General features: G+C 37.0%; 1 protein-coding gene across 32 annotated transcripts in view; it reads right to left on the bottom strand.

Annotated features, from left to right (window-relative positions):
- The window catches only part of MBNL3 (muscleblind like splicing regulator 3), a 169,350-nt gene that overhangs the window by 102,896 nt on the left and 52,909 nt on the right, over positions 1-13,545 (bottom strand). The window lies entirely within an intron of this gene.

A 13,545-nucleotide genomic window follows, 5' to 3' on the forward strand; every position in this document is an offset into this window, starting at 1 on the left:
TTGATAGCAGCAAGATCTTTTCCCGGATTTAGAGTAAAAATATGGGATACTCAAATGATTTCTGTCTATATCTTTGCATAATAGGTCAATCTTTGGAATGTTTTTGCCGAACAGTCGGTGTGATGAAACTGCACTGGGAGTGGGGCTGGAGGACATCTCACTTACAGCCACGGGAAGAAACATTCCCTAAGTATTGTTCCTTGAAAAAAACAGTTAATCTTGGCTTTTAATTAATGCTCATCTATAAGAATTTTAGATAAGACATAACATAAAGAAAATATAAACGCTTTTATTTTAAAATTACATATACACCAGATTGATTTTTAAGGGCTTCCTTTTAAGAAAGTAGATCATACGTTTTTTAAAGACTCACTCCTTTTCCCATGGACGTCTTCTTGAAGTTAAAACAAAAGAAATAAGTATTTTCTACTGATCTAATGGAAATAGTAACTTGTCCCAGAATTGTTTTCAAGGCCACTGCCAGAAGCTACTTTTGCCTCACTTTTCCTACATTTTCCTTGTCTCCTCCTTTCTTTTGCCTTCCCTCCACAAGGTAGCACATAACATAAAAACATTGCCAATGCCTGGTCCAGAAGATCACAAAGATACAATTTGGCACCTAAAGCAATATCTGAAGAGGCATTTCTTTAAATGCATTTATCAACCTCCTGAATAAACAATGAAAACAATGTTTCCTTTCTTTCCATTTTAAGCTTTCCTTACTTCTGTATTACCTTGGAATTTCTTGTGGCCATTTATTTTGGCTCTACGAATATATGACACACCTGCCACACGCTGCTTGGATTGGCAGACTGACAAGATTTAAAAGCTTTCAAGTTTCGAATTTGCTTCAAGTTCTATTTCCCTCACATGTTTTGGTTAGTGGTCCACCAACAGGCATTCTTTAAGGCATGTGAGAGGTGTTCCGCATCGTAGATGGAAACCATGATTTCATAGCCATCCTATGGAAAACTGAGTTTTCTGTCCAAAAAAAAAAAAAGGCTGTAAAAATAAGGATATTTTCCCTATGTGCAGAAATTTTTCTTTAAGTTTCTTTTTTAAAGCTTTGTTGCGTTTTTTTCACAATTATCCAAGGGCAATAAATTTAATATGCCTTTTACAAAAAGCAGGTAAGTCAGGTTATTCCATTTCAAAAAGCAAGTAAAAGATCCACTTCAGTCATAGAAAGAAAAAAGAAAAGTGCTAAAGTGTCTCTTTTGAACATAGCTTTAGCAACCAAGGTGTGGGACTGGTTTTGTTTGTCAGAGGAGGTCATCTCTTTTTGTTAAAGGTATGTTTCTTTTTAAATAATGTACAAAATTATGAGAACTTACTAATAAATGCCATTTAAATATTTCAAACTAATCCAATTTAATATAAAAACAACTTAAAACCTGGATTCTAAACACAGTTCCTATTAAATAACACTGGTTAATTGCTTGCTTTTATGTATGGGACAGAAGTCCCAGTGCCATTAAAAGATCTTCATTCACCAAAAACTGCACTTAAACTTGAAGACAACAGGAACTTAACATATTTGGCAATTCAAGTCCTATAATGCTCAAGCATTTGACGTGAGCAAAATACAAAATGAGTAACAAGCCTCATTGCATTTAATATAAGCAGGGTGAGTTTGCTGAAGATTCAATCAAAAAATATTTATGGGGCATCTAATATGACCTAGGCACTGATCTAGGTTCTGGGGATATAAAGATGAAAAGATGCAATCCCTGTCTTGAGAATCATACATTCAATGGGTTGCCCATGAATGGGGACAGGAGGGGAACAAAAATAAACAAAAATCATATCTATCGTTCATTTTATCCATTTAACAAATCTTTACTATCATTCCCTTAAATTCAAGCAAATGAGGCCTTTAAAAATGTTCATGTGGGAAAATATCAATCAAACACCAAACATTTATTGTATACCAACTATATGCACAGACTTGTGTCACATGCTTCTGGGGAATCAGAAGAGATTTCAAACACTGCCTCTGTACTCAAGAAGCCTCTGTTGAGTTGGGGAGGCAAGAACAACATAATATGAAAGAAAAGCAAACAATGTAGACAAGTAAGAGCAAAATTTAGTAACATTAACAACAAACATGGTGAGAGTTCTGAGAGTTCTGAGAAGAGGATGTCACTGAGGCCTGGTATAGTCAAGAGAATTTACAAAGAGGAGAAAGTAGAGTCGGGCCTTAAAGAATGAGAAGGCCCTACGTGAGACTGCAGGGGCAGAGAGCATTCCTGGAAAGAGGACAAGTGTGAATGAGGGCGAGAAGAGAAGATCAGGCACCAGTTATCTGTAAGATGGTGAGCAGACCTGGGCTGGCTAGGATGGCAGGTTCATACCGCACAGGAGTGATTATGTGTAGGTAGTTTCTGAAGGACCTTGAAAGTGACTCAAAGGAGCCCACAACACACAGCCTAAGCAAATTTTATGTATCCAACACAGTAGTCTGGAAGAGCTAAAGATGAAAGGGAAGTAGCTGAAGGTCAGAATGTTTCTCTCCAGTTTACGGGCTCTGTGAGGCCAGGACAGGCAGTGATTCAAGTCAGGTGGACACGAAAAGTGGGCAGAGAAACAAACTGAAAATTGCAGTTTCTTGTTTGGATTTTGCTAACTCCCCACTTATCAATGACCCCAGTCATTGAGAACACATAACTCTATTCGTATGTTTTGAACTGACTCAAATACTTTTCAATCATAATCTCTATAATAGAAATTTCTTTTAAGAATGAAGTTGAAATTTCAACAGGATTTTTTTCAGTTAGATTTTGTTACAGAACAAGCTCATGCCAGGAGTTAAATTTAGATAGTCACTTTTAGGCTATAACAGCATCCTGTAAATTCCTGCTACAGGACTTTAACCAGCACCCCAGCGGTTTGAAAGTGTTCACGCTCCTCCCAAAGTGCATATTGAATTAGATTCAAGTGAAGTTTTGGGGCCAATTTACTCACTGATAAGATTTGGTTAAACATTCACTATCCACTAACACACACACACAAATTACAAAACAGTAATCAAAAGTTATCACTAAATGTTGATTTACCCTTTAAATACTTGTAAACAGCCCAAGTAACTCTCTAGTCAAACTTGTGCGTCACATAAGGGTGCTACTTGCTAGAGCATCTAAGTGATTTAATGGTCTAAAGGGATTCATCTACTGTATCTAGTAGGCATCCGCTGAGGGCTTCCTTACCTAAATTCATCACTGGTATTATAGCCAATAAATTCAGATTTTCCACCTCAATACAAAGCCCCTACTCCTTATTAGGAGCACTTATAAAACTAGCAAAAGGATAGAGAAAAAAGCTTTGTGGCTGAAAATGTTGGGAGGGGACCAAAGGTACACTGATTTCAAGGACCAAGTAGTTTAAAATATAAAAGCCAAAATTTCTAGTAGACTTGAAGGGAGTTTTCTGGGAAATTGAATTTTTTGGGCAAGTGTGTACAAGAGTTCCACCCTTTGTGTCTGAAGTTACTGCTGCTAGAGGCATTATTTCACATTTGTATCATACACATGACTAATATATATATTACATATATACATATATACCAATTATACCAATTATTTATACCAATATATACATACATATATACGTATATACCAATTGCCTGGGGTTTTTTGAAAGCTGGTTGCTTTAGTAAAGAGTTAGGAGTGAAGAGTTGGGTGCATAGACAGGACAGACTCTTAAGTTCTACATTGCCCAATCTTCACACGGGCCTGAGAGTATCCTTCCTTAAAGGCCTCTAAAATAAGAATTCCATTTTGCTCTTGAAATTTCAGAGTGATTTATGCTGGATTGGAAATTATATGCCTTTCTTTATAGAAAAATTTAGAGGAAATGTAAAACAAACTGGCTTTTTATCGTCTTTTTTCTAAAGATTGGCACCTAGGCTAACAACTGTTGCCAATCTTCCTTTTTTTTTTTAAGGACTGGCACCTGGGCTAACAACTGTTGCCAATCTTTTTTCGTTTCCTTTTTTTCTGCTTTATTTCCCAACCCCCCGCCCCCAATACATAGTTGTATATCTTAGTTGCAGGTCCTTCTAGTTGTGGGATGTGGGACGCTGCCTCAACGTGGCCTGATGAGCGGTGCCATGTCTGCGCCCAGGATCCGAACCCTGGGCCGCCACAGCAGAGCGCTCGAACTTAACCACTCGGCCACGGAGCCGGCCCTTAACGTCTTTTAATTGAATTTTGGACAAGTAGTCAAGGCCCTTGCTAACGTTAATGAAGAGTGTGTTACTATAACACAGTCATTATAAAGTCACCTTCCTGGCCCAGACAGAATAGTTCTCTTCTATCTCTCAAGGTCAAGCTCAACAAGTCTCAAAGGAAAGATTACAAAACCCTCAAAGGAAGAGGGGAGCTGGAAAGAAGAAACGTAATACTGAAATGTAATACTCATCTTCAAATAAGAATAGTTCTGTGAGATCTACCAATTTCAACTTTGGTTTACCTCAATAAATGGGGAAATAGCTTATGTGCCTACTTCTGTAAGGTGTGTCATTTAAATCTAGATTTCACATTTTAAAAAGGAGGGTGTGGAAAATCAAGTCCACATCAAACCTAAAAACACTACAAATAACTCCAACTGTGCTCACAACAGAGTTATCAAAGCCAGTGAGGAACAAAGTAACCTATTGATTACTTCAACCTTGAACAGAGGCCCAGAAAGGTTCATCTACCTGGTTAAAATGCCTGAAATTGTTAGTGTACACATGAAGAGCTCATGACCCAATTTCATCATACCTGATATCTTGGCAATCTGTGACCAAACGGGCAGACAGATTCCCAAATGTTTAACCCAACTGTCCTGATTCATCTAGTTTCTTTCATTGACAACTCATATCCATGTTGGAGCTTAATTCCTGGCTATGGAGGCACTTCATACTACTGAAAACCAGAAGGGCACTCTTTGTAGCTTTGAATGCCTAGGGAAGGGCAGTCTCTTGCCTCTGAGATTAGAAGAATTTATGAACCCCTGTGCCTCTCTGTCTTCCATTAATTTCAATGCAACTGCCTTGACACCCTCTTTCAGTTTCAGAGAACACCACCTTCTTTGAACACACGGTTTTGTCCCATCTGCTTCTCTACTGAAGGTTGTCCAAACTTTGGCCTCTGTTTTTCTACAACACTCTACCTGATCCTCTTTAATTTCTAAAACCTTTCAGAATTAGACTCAGCTTACTTGCTTATAACCACCTGACCCTCTTGGCCACAGTCTGTTCCTAGCCAAAACATATATTCTGGCATATTTCTCCTGTTAACCAAATGCGTGGTTTTGGCTCCTCTTTCCCTGTTTCTACCTATGAGAACCCATTTCTCCTGCTATCTTCTGGTCAGGATAAACATACGTACAAAATTTTCCATTAAAAATATTCTCTATATCAATTTCTAATCAATTGGGATACTGGGAATTTTATTGAGTAAAAATTTCAAGAGTGAGTTTAGGGTTCACAAAATAACAACTAAATACAATGAGGAGAATAAATTTGCTTTGCTGACCACACGTTACGATGTATTCTAAAGCAGTATCTTTGTTATTAAACAATTGGTATTCCTAGATGTTAATACTTGTTAACATTTATGGAGCTCTATTCGGTGCCAGACACTGTTAAGTGTTTTATATTCATTATTTCATTCAATCATTCCAATGCCCTATGTAGCAGATAATATTAAGGAGCGATGTTAAACTTTAATTTCAAAACAAAATCTGTCACAAATCTCAATTCTTGACTTGTCATCAAATAGCGGTATTGAGTTTTTCAGTATTTAAAGTTCTCAGATGTCATAATAATAGAGTCGTGGACACTAATTTAAAAATCTCCAGTTTCTCAATTTTCTTCCCAGCTTCCTGTAATTATGACATGAAAGCTCATTACTGCCTATCCATGGAAGCCAGAGGATCCTGAATTGCTTATAATTTTTTGAATACATCTTCTCGTGCGTGTCTGGCAAATAATTTAGAAAATGCTTGACACATTGGGTTTAAAATCACCCTTCAAGAGAACATGTGGCCTAGAAATCTGGCATCCAGCTGGCATGAGGGGAAACATAAAAGCCTTTGGGCATTCTAAATTCCTTCCCCAATAATAAGAATTCTCTATAAAAAATATGATTATCCAAATCAAAGTGACAACTTTGAACCAACATTTAGAAATTATGAAAAAACTATGAAGCTATAACACTGCAGCAAAGTAGCCACTGCCTTCAAAAACTCCTCTCTGTCTGGAGTATGCAAATCACGAAGAGAAGGAAAATAAAAAAGAGCTCTCCACATGATGGTTTCATGACAAGATCTGAGGAAGAGCCTGAAAAGAAAGGAAGAATTTGAAAATAAAACTCAAGGAAAACGCTGAAATCAAACCAGCAAGGAAGTCCATACACTAAGGTCAGCACAAACAACATGTATGGAAAGTAAGAGGATACCTATAGATTAAGAATCATTCAAAAAATCAATCAGCTTAAATGGTCAAGCAGAAAAGGAGGAGAAGGAGAAGGAGTAACGGCTTAAATATTGAGTTAAAGAGAGCACTTACATTTATACTGAGGTGGATGGAATGTTCATCAAAGCTGATGAAATTCTATACTGTAGTTACTATGCTGTATTCAGCAATTTAAAATCATGTCCGTACACCTTATAGGGGTGATGAAGAATTTAAGGCTAACATAACATCATCTATATCACCAAGTACTAAATGACTTAAATTTAACTGTCATATAATTCAATATATCAATGAAAGAGACCAAAATGCCTTGATTCTATTTTAAATAACAGTATACTCCCACAAAAGATCATAAAGGTTCTCAGCATAATAGAAACTTCCTCAACTCACACTACATAAAACTGAGCTTAAATTCCTTGGGTCAGACTATGGATGGTATTATCAATTACATGTACTACTACACATTCAAGCCTCAAGCAACAAAGCAGCTTTCACATTAGTAGTCACTAAAACAATACAACCTGGGTTATCAGGTTTGCCAAAAAACGAATAAGATGCTTTCACTGAAGGATAACAATTCTGAGAATTCTAGAATTGCAAGTAATCCTGAAAGATCAAGTGTAGTTCATTACCCTCAGGCAAGTCAATGAAGGACTCTCTAAACCATTCATTGTAAATGGCTCATATCCAATTATTGAACGCATATCAATAATAGTTTTCTATAATTTCTCTTTCATAAATAGATTCCCTGAACAAATATTTTTTAAGGACTAACTTAGGGCCACATAACTAGATGTCAAGGGAATAAACAGGGATAAGCCACAGCCCCTCATGTTTACATTTTATTTTCAAAATTTCCAAAAGATAATCTTAGTGCATAGATGACATGATCTTAGGAATCCAGATGTTATATACCCTTCATTTTTTAAAAACTTATGTTTAAGCCCACAAGGTTACTGATGAATAGCCCAACCATAATATCATAAAGAACCCCTCCATTCCTTGACCATGTTCCTAAGGTGTCTTCTCATTATCTCTTGAGCTGCAATTTTATCTCTCCCAAAAAACATCAAGTCGAGTGACTTTCCTACAGCTCAGCTCTGCCTCTCTCTCAAGGAAGGCTTCTTAAACCTTCATTGCTGGAATATTCTCCAACTGATGCCTCCTCTTCCTCACTCCCAATCACTCCTACATGCACTACAATATGGCTTCCATCTCCACCCTTCTTAAAACTGTCTTAGGTTGAATGACTGCATTCAAGAACAACACCAATTTGAATTAAACATTGCTCGAACTGTAGGTACATTTATGATTACCTCCCCCAGCATAGTACCTGGCACAATTAGGTTCTCAATAAATACTAGATGAGTTGAATACTATATAAATAATAAAGGTGGAAGTATGCATGACATAGTAGTTAATCATTAAAAAATCTCTGATTTGTCAGTTATGTATAGGTAAGAATCCGTATATTTGCAAAAACTGATTTTTTCCTTCACTGGCTCTCCAAATATGTATTAAGTACTGTACTATATACAAGGTATTGGGCATGGTTCCTGTTCCCATGGACTTTAATAGTCTAGCAAACTATTATTTTGATGCCACACACTTAAATCTATTTTTTAAATATATATATTTTAAGGTCGTATAAAATTACGGAATGTGCATCCTTAGAAAGGGAGAAATCCTACTTGTTCCTCCAAGGCCAGCTTCTCAACTCCAGCAAGCAGAAGGGATCACCAGATTCTCAGAGCACTCTTCAAACAGAACTCTTCACCATGAGCCCATTACATCATAGTTCTGCAGCTATTTCTGTGACAGGACCCAGCCTAGTGCCCATCACTTAGTAGGCTCTCAGTCCCTTTATTTTCATTGCACAGACGGGGAAACTAAGGCCCAGAAAAATGAAGAAAGGTTAGTTGTTCCACAGTGTATAGAATGAGCTTTAGAATCATGAAGACCTGGATTTCAACCTTGGCAAGATATTTAACCTAAAGCACCTCAGTTTGCTAGCAGGATTAAATCATATGACAGATGTGAGTACCCCTGGTGTGAAGTAGGCACTCAATAAACCAACAATCCCAGTTAATGACATAGAACTGAAATTAGATATGCGAGGTGGGTTGCTAGGAATGTAAAGACAATGAAAAAACATAAATGAGCAAATTACAGTGTTTATTTGATGTTTTTGGCTTGGCTTTAGCCAAAGTGAACATTTAAATAAATGCAGTGTGGAAGAGTGCAAAGGACCTAGATGGAAAAAATTAAAGGACTGCCTTAGGGACAGAAAACAGAGCTGATGTAACAGCATCCTTAGAGACCAAAGTACAACTTACCCAGATATTAGCAACAACAGTTAATTAAATAGGAAAAAGTTTTATATAACCACAATAAAGGTATAGTGCTTCAAGGTGGCAAAAACAGAGAGAATAAATGAAAGCAGTATCTTTCCAGATCTTTAAAAAGAAAACTTAATTTAAAAATAATAAAGTCTCATGAAAAATTGGAAACTTTAAATAACTGGATGCTTACTTATTAGAACAAAAGAGAGAAAAAATTAAATGTCCCTGCATTTTTTAAAAAAAACTATGAAAGATATCTCACTGTAGCATAGTGGTTGAGAATACGATTTTGGAGCCAGAAGGCTTTGTTCATAATCCCACCTTTCACCTACTAGTTGAAAGACCTTGGGCAAGTTACCTAAAATGATCTGTACTTTAGTTCCCTCATCTATAAAATGGTGCCAATAATAGTATCTATCTAATAGGATTGTTTTGTAGATTGAAACACGTAAATATTTACAAAGCACTTAGAACACTGCTTGGCACAAAATAAGCACTAATTAAGTGCTTCTGAAATAAGTCACCAATCTCATCTTTTTCAATATGGAAATAAGAATCTGACAAAGCTCATCCCATTACTTTATAATGACTAAAAACTTTTTTAAATGTTTTGCTATATATTTACTCTGAACCCATCAAGTTCCATATCTAAATACTTAAAAAACGAGGAACTCTGGAGATGAACAAGAAAAAGTAAAGGTAAGCAGTTGACTTCTTTACTGTTTCACTAGAAGGATCTATAGGTGAAAACTATAGTCATTTTGATAGTGCCATCGAGTGGATTCTGACTCCCAGTGACCCTGTGTACAGCAGGGTGGAACCCTGCCCAGTCTTTTTTGCGCCATCCTCTCCCCTTCCAGTGCTATGGAAGTGGGTGGCCAGGTCCTTCTTCCTAGTCTGGAAGCTCCACTGAAACCTGTCCACCATGGGGGACCCTGCTGGTATTTGAAATACAAGTGGCATAGCTTTCAGTATCACAGCAACATGCAACCATCACAGTGTGAACCATGGTATAGTTCTCTGACCAGGAAATGAACCCAGGCCGCAGTACTCTGAATCTTAACCACTAGACCACCAGGCCCAGCTATAGAGAGGCACAATTTAGCTCAGTACAGTGAAGGGCCGGCTCACAGCTTGAGCTGTCCAACAGTGCGCTGGAGTGCTTCACTAGGTGGTGCACTACTCTCTCCCGGGTTTCTATCACATTGCATGGGAAACTGGACTAGAAACATCAAAGTCACCATACAAGGCTAAGATGCCACAAGTCAGTAACTTTCTGTTACAGTATCAGAGAGGAAGTGCATTGGTAACTTGTGTGCTATGTGTATAGCACTGCATTTGGTCTTTGGGTGACACAAAATGCATATAAGACAGATTCTCTTCTCTCAAAGAGTTTATAATGTAGTTGGGGAAGATAATCTCACATCCCACAATTATTAGAGGTAGCATAGGAGTAAGTTCTGAATGTCACTTGGTTTATAACCACAAACTCCTAGAAATATAGAATGACAAGCTGTGCTCTCTTAGAATACTCTCTCTTGTCCAAAGGTAATATGTCTTGTAAATCACAATGACTGTATTTACGTGAATGAAAGAAATAACCACCACTGGGTTCCTGCTTTCGTTTAATGTGAATATGAAAGTGTTATATCTATCAATGTCTCCCAAATGCAAAGCACTACATTGACAGCAACAGGTCCAGGAAATGCAGGAAAGAAAAAGAACGAAACTATACATTTCCTTATGCATAAAAATCTGTGCTTTTTATTGGTAGTTGAGTTGTTCAGTCATGAACTCAAGCACACCTGAAGCTAAGATGCATTCCTCTCATTTTTGCTTTAATAGGAGCCTGAGTCACAGACTCACAATGTGGGCAATGATGATCTACAGGCCAATTCTCTCCTTTTTCAGACATGACAACAGGACTGTAAAAGATAAATGACTTGGTCACAGTTACAAAGAGAGTTAGTGACAGTGAGTACAAGAGCTCAGTTCTAATAACCAGAGTTGAATATTTTGTTCTACACCTTTAAGAAGTTTTCATCTCAATCTGTCTCTCTTTCTCTTCATATTTAAACTGTTTTCATGGCATGAGAATACGTGTGATCATAAGAACTGAAGCCACTATGTCTCTACTTAACACCATTCTATTTATGTGAATGAGAAGTTGAAATAAAAGGTTTCAAAGGTTCAGAAGAAATAGAGAAATGGCCTTTTTTTTTTTTTTACAAAGCAGACAATAAAACTGCCAAGAACCTGCTGGAGAAGTTAATAGATAATCTTTACTATTTCATGCAAATTAGCTTTGCAAGAACATCAAAGGCCAAAAGAAAGCAGGAGTTAGAATGAGTGACAGAAGCTGGCAGCTACCTGGTGGAAGAGAGACCACCATGGGATTTTTCAGAGACCAAAGGAAGATACAGCCACATATCTAGATGTGTATATTATACTGCTGGAAACCAGTGTGTGGGGGGAGGGAGGGTGTGCACACATGGTGTGTGTGTGTGTATGTGTATGCGTGTGTGGTTGGAGGAAGGGATAGAATCTTATGACTGCTGGCTAAAAAGGAGCTAAACCTAGTGAGACATTGTATTCAATGCATGACACAGTTCATTCCTATATAAAAAGCGCCAAGAAATAATACTTCACCTGAAACCTAAAGCAGTCAGACTCTAGTCATTTAGGGTAATCAGAACTAGCAGCAAAACAATTAACTAGTGTAGTAGAAGAGGGAGGTATAAGCAGAGAGCCTACAGGAAGCTGTTTCTAGGCATACGGCCCAGAGCTTCTTAAAATGCAAAGTATTTGGAGTGAAAGGAAGAGAAAAGTTCCTAAAGGAAAAGCCAAAGAAAGCATATGAGGTTATTAATAACAAAGGTTGGTGGGAAAAAGGTACTCATAATTATGCACTTCGATTTCTTTAAATAGTATTAAAATTGTGTATCAACCTATAACTGGCAACTTATTAAACATTTATATTGACCATTTTAATAAAGAATTAATTTTCATAGAAAAAACCTGATTCATTCAGTTGTATAAACTTACTTTCACTGTTATCCACACGTGAAAAACCCAAATGGTTACAATTTACAACCAGGCACCACCTAGTGGCAGCTATCAGAATTGCAAGCATAGTGTGTAAGGCCAGCTTTGCAAGCATAATTTAAGAAATATGTATCCATAAAATGTCACCAAATAACTAAACCCATGTCCAGGAATGTTGTCCTTAAGGCATTAATTTATATCTAATAATGAGGCAAAGATTTAATTAGCTTTACTGTATGTTGCTTTTTAAGACCAAAAATGTATTGAAAACGTTTCTACCAAAAGGTGTTTCTAGTAACCCCTATTTTAAAAAAAATTCACCCAGTATCTTCATTAATTGAACCTATTTTATGTGATCTACTAATTTTTGACAATTATGTGCTTTATCTTTTCATAAAACTGATGAAGAAAAGCTATTTCTTCTCATGCATCAATGTTTATGTTCATAATCTCCTGCCACATTGCTCTCTTCTTATCCCTTAAAAAAATTTCAGCCAACATCTTTTAGGTAGAGTGATGGCTGAACCTTTGTTTAATTTACTACATTCCTGGACATCAATTCTTATTAAGATAAATAGAAGCTGTTGGGGTTTAACCTCAATATGAATTGACCTTAGGCTACAATGGGGGTATTTTTTTTCTCATACTTAATCTCTGGCAAATTCATATTTTATTTTTCCTAATGATCAAACGCAGATAAAGTTCCTATTGGCCATGAGTTTCCGACAGTTGAGCTCCACTTAATTAACACTGCACCATATTTGAGAAAATATATCAACAACCCCCAGTAAAAGGAAAAATATGGTCCTACAATGTAAATCCAAAATTAAATATATATATTTTTTAAGATTTTATTTTTTTTCTTTTTCTCCCCATAGCCCCCCAAGTACATAGTTGTATATTCTTCGTTGTGGGTCCTTCTAGTTGTGGCATGTGGGACGCTGCCTCAGCGTGGTTTGATGAGCAGTGCCATGTCCGCGCCCAGGATTCGAACCAACAAAACACTGGGCCGCCTGCAGCGGAGCACGTGAACTTAACCACTTGGCCATGGGGCCAGCCCCTTAAATACATTTTATGGATAGGTAAAAACAAGAAAATCTACCCCTTACAATTGCAAAAGTTGATAAGATAACAAAGAATGGAGGGACTCTCAATTTTCACATCTAGTGGGAGCTAGAAATGAGAGTTAAAAGCCAAGAAAAACATTTATTCCATAACCCATTTCTTTACCAGGTTATTCATGCCAATAGAAAAATCAGGAAAACCATTAGTGATAAGTGGACCAGTACTGTATCAGCTAAAGATGGAATCACAGAAAAAGTCCCATTGTGTTTGCTATCCAAATACACTAGTCATGCTAAGCAGAGGTAAGAAGAGCATGCTTTAGAAACCATCTGATGCAACAGAAATGCCGTTCTCTAAAAGCAGACGGAAGCTTAAATGATAAAACAGGATTAAAAGGAAAGGGAAGGGAGTAATGCAGGGGAAAAGGGAACTGAAACAGACTTCTTAGTGCTGAGCACACAGTAGGTTTTCAAAAATATATGTTAGCATAAATATTGGACTCTAATGTGGAGCCTATCAAAAAAAGTCTCCCTCAAGAAAATTACTTTGAGTATATATATATATTTGCACATAGAAAACTCTATTTAGGGCACATCTTATAAGCTACTATGTATTTATTTTGTTATGATAGTG

The sequence above is a fragment of the Equus przewalskii genome, chromosome X (genome assembly GCF_037783145.1).
Source record: "Equus przewalskii isolate Varuska chromosome X, EquPr2, whole genome shotgun sequence".
Classification (NCBI taxonomy): Eukaryota; Metazoa; Chordata; class Mammalia; order Perissodactyla; family Equidae; genus Equus; species Equus przewalskii.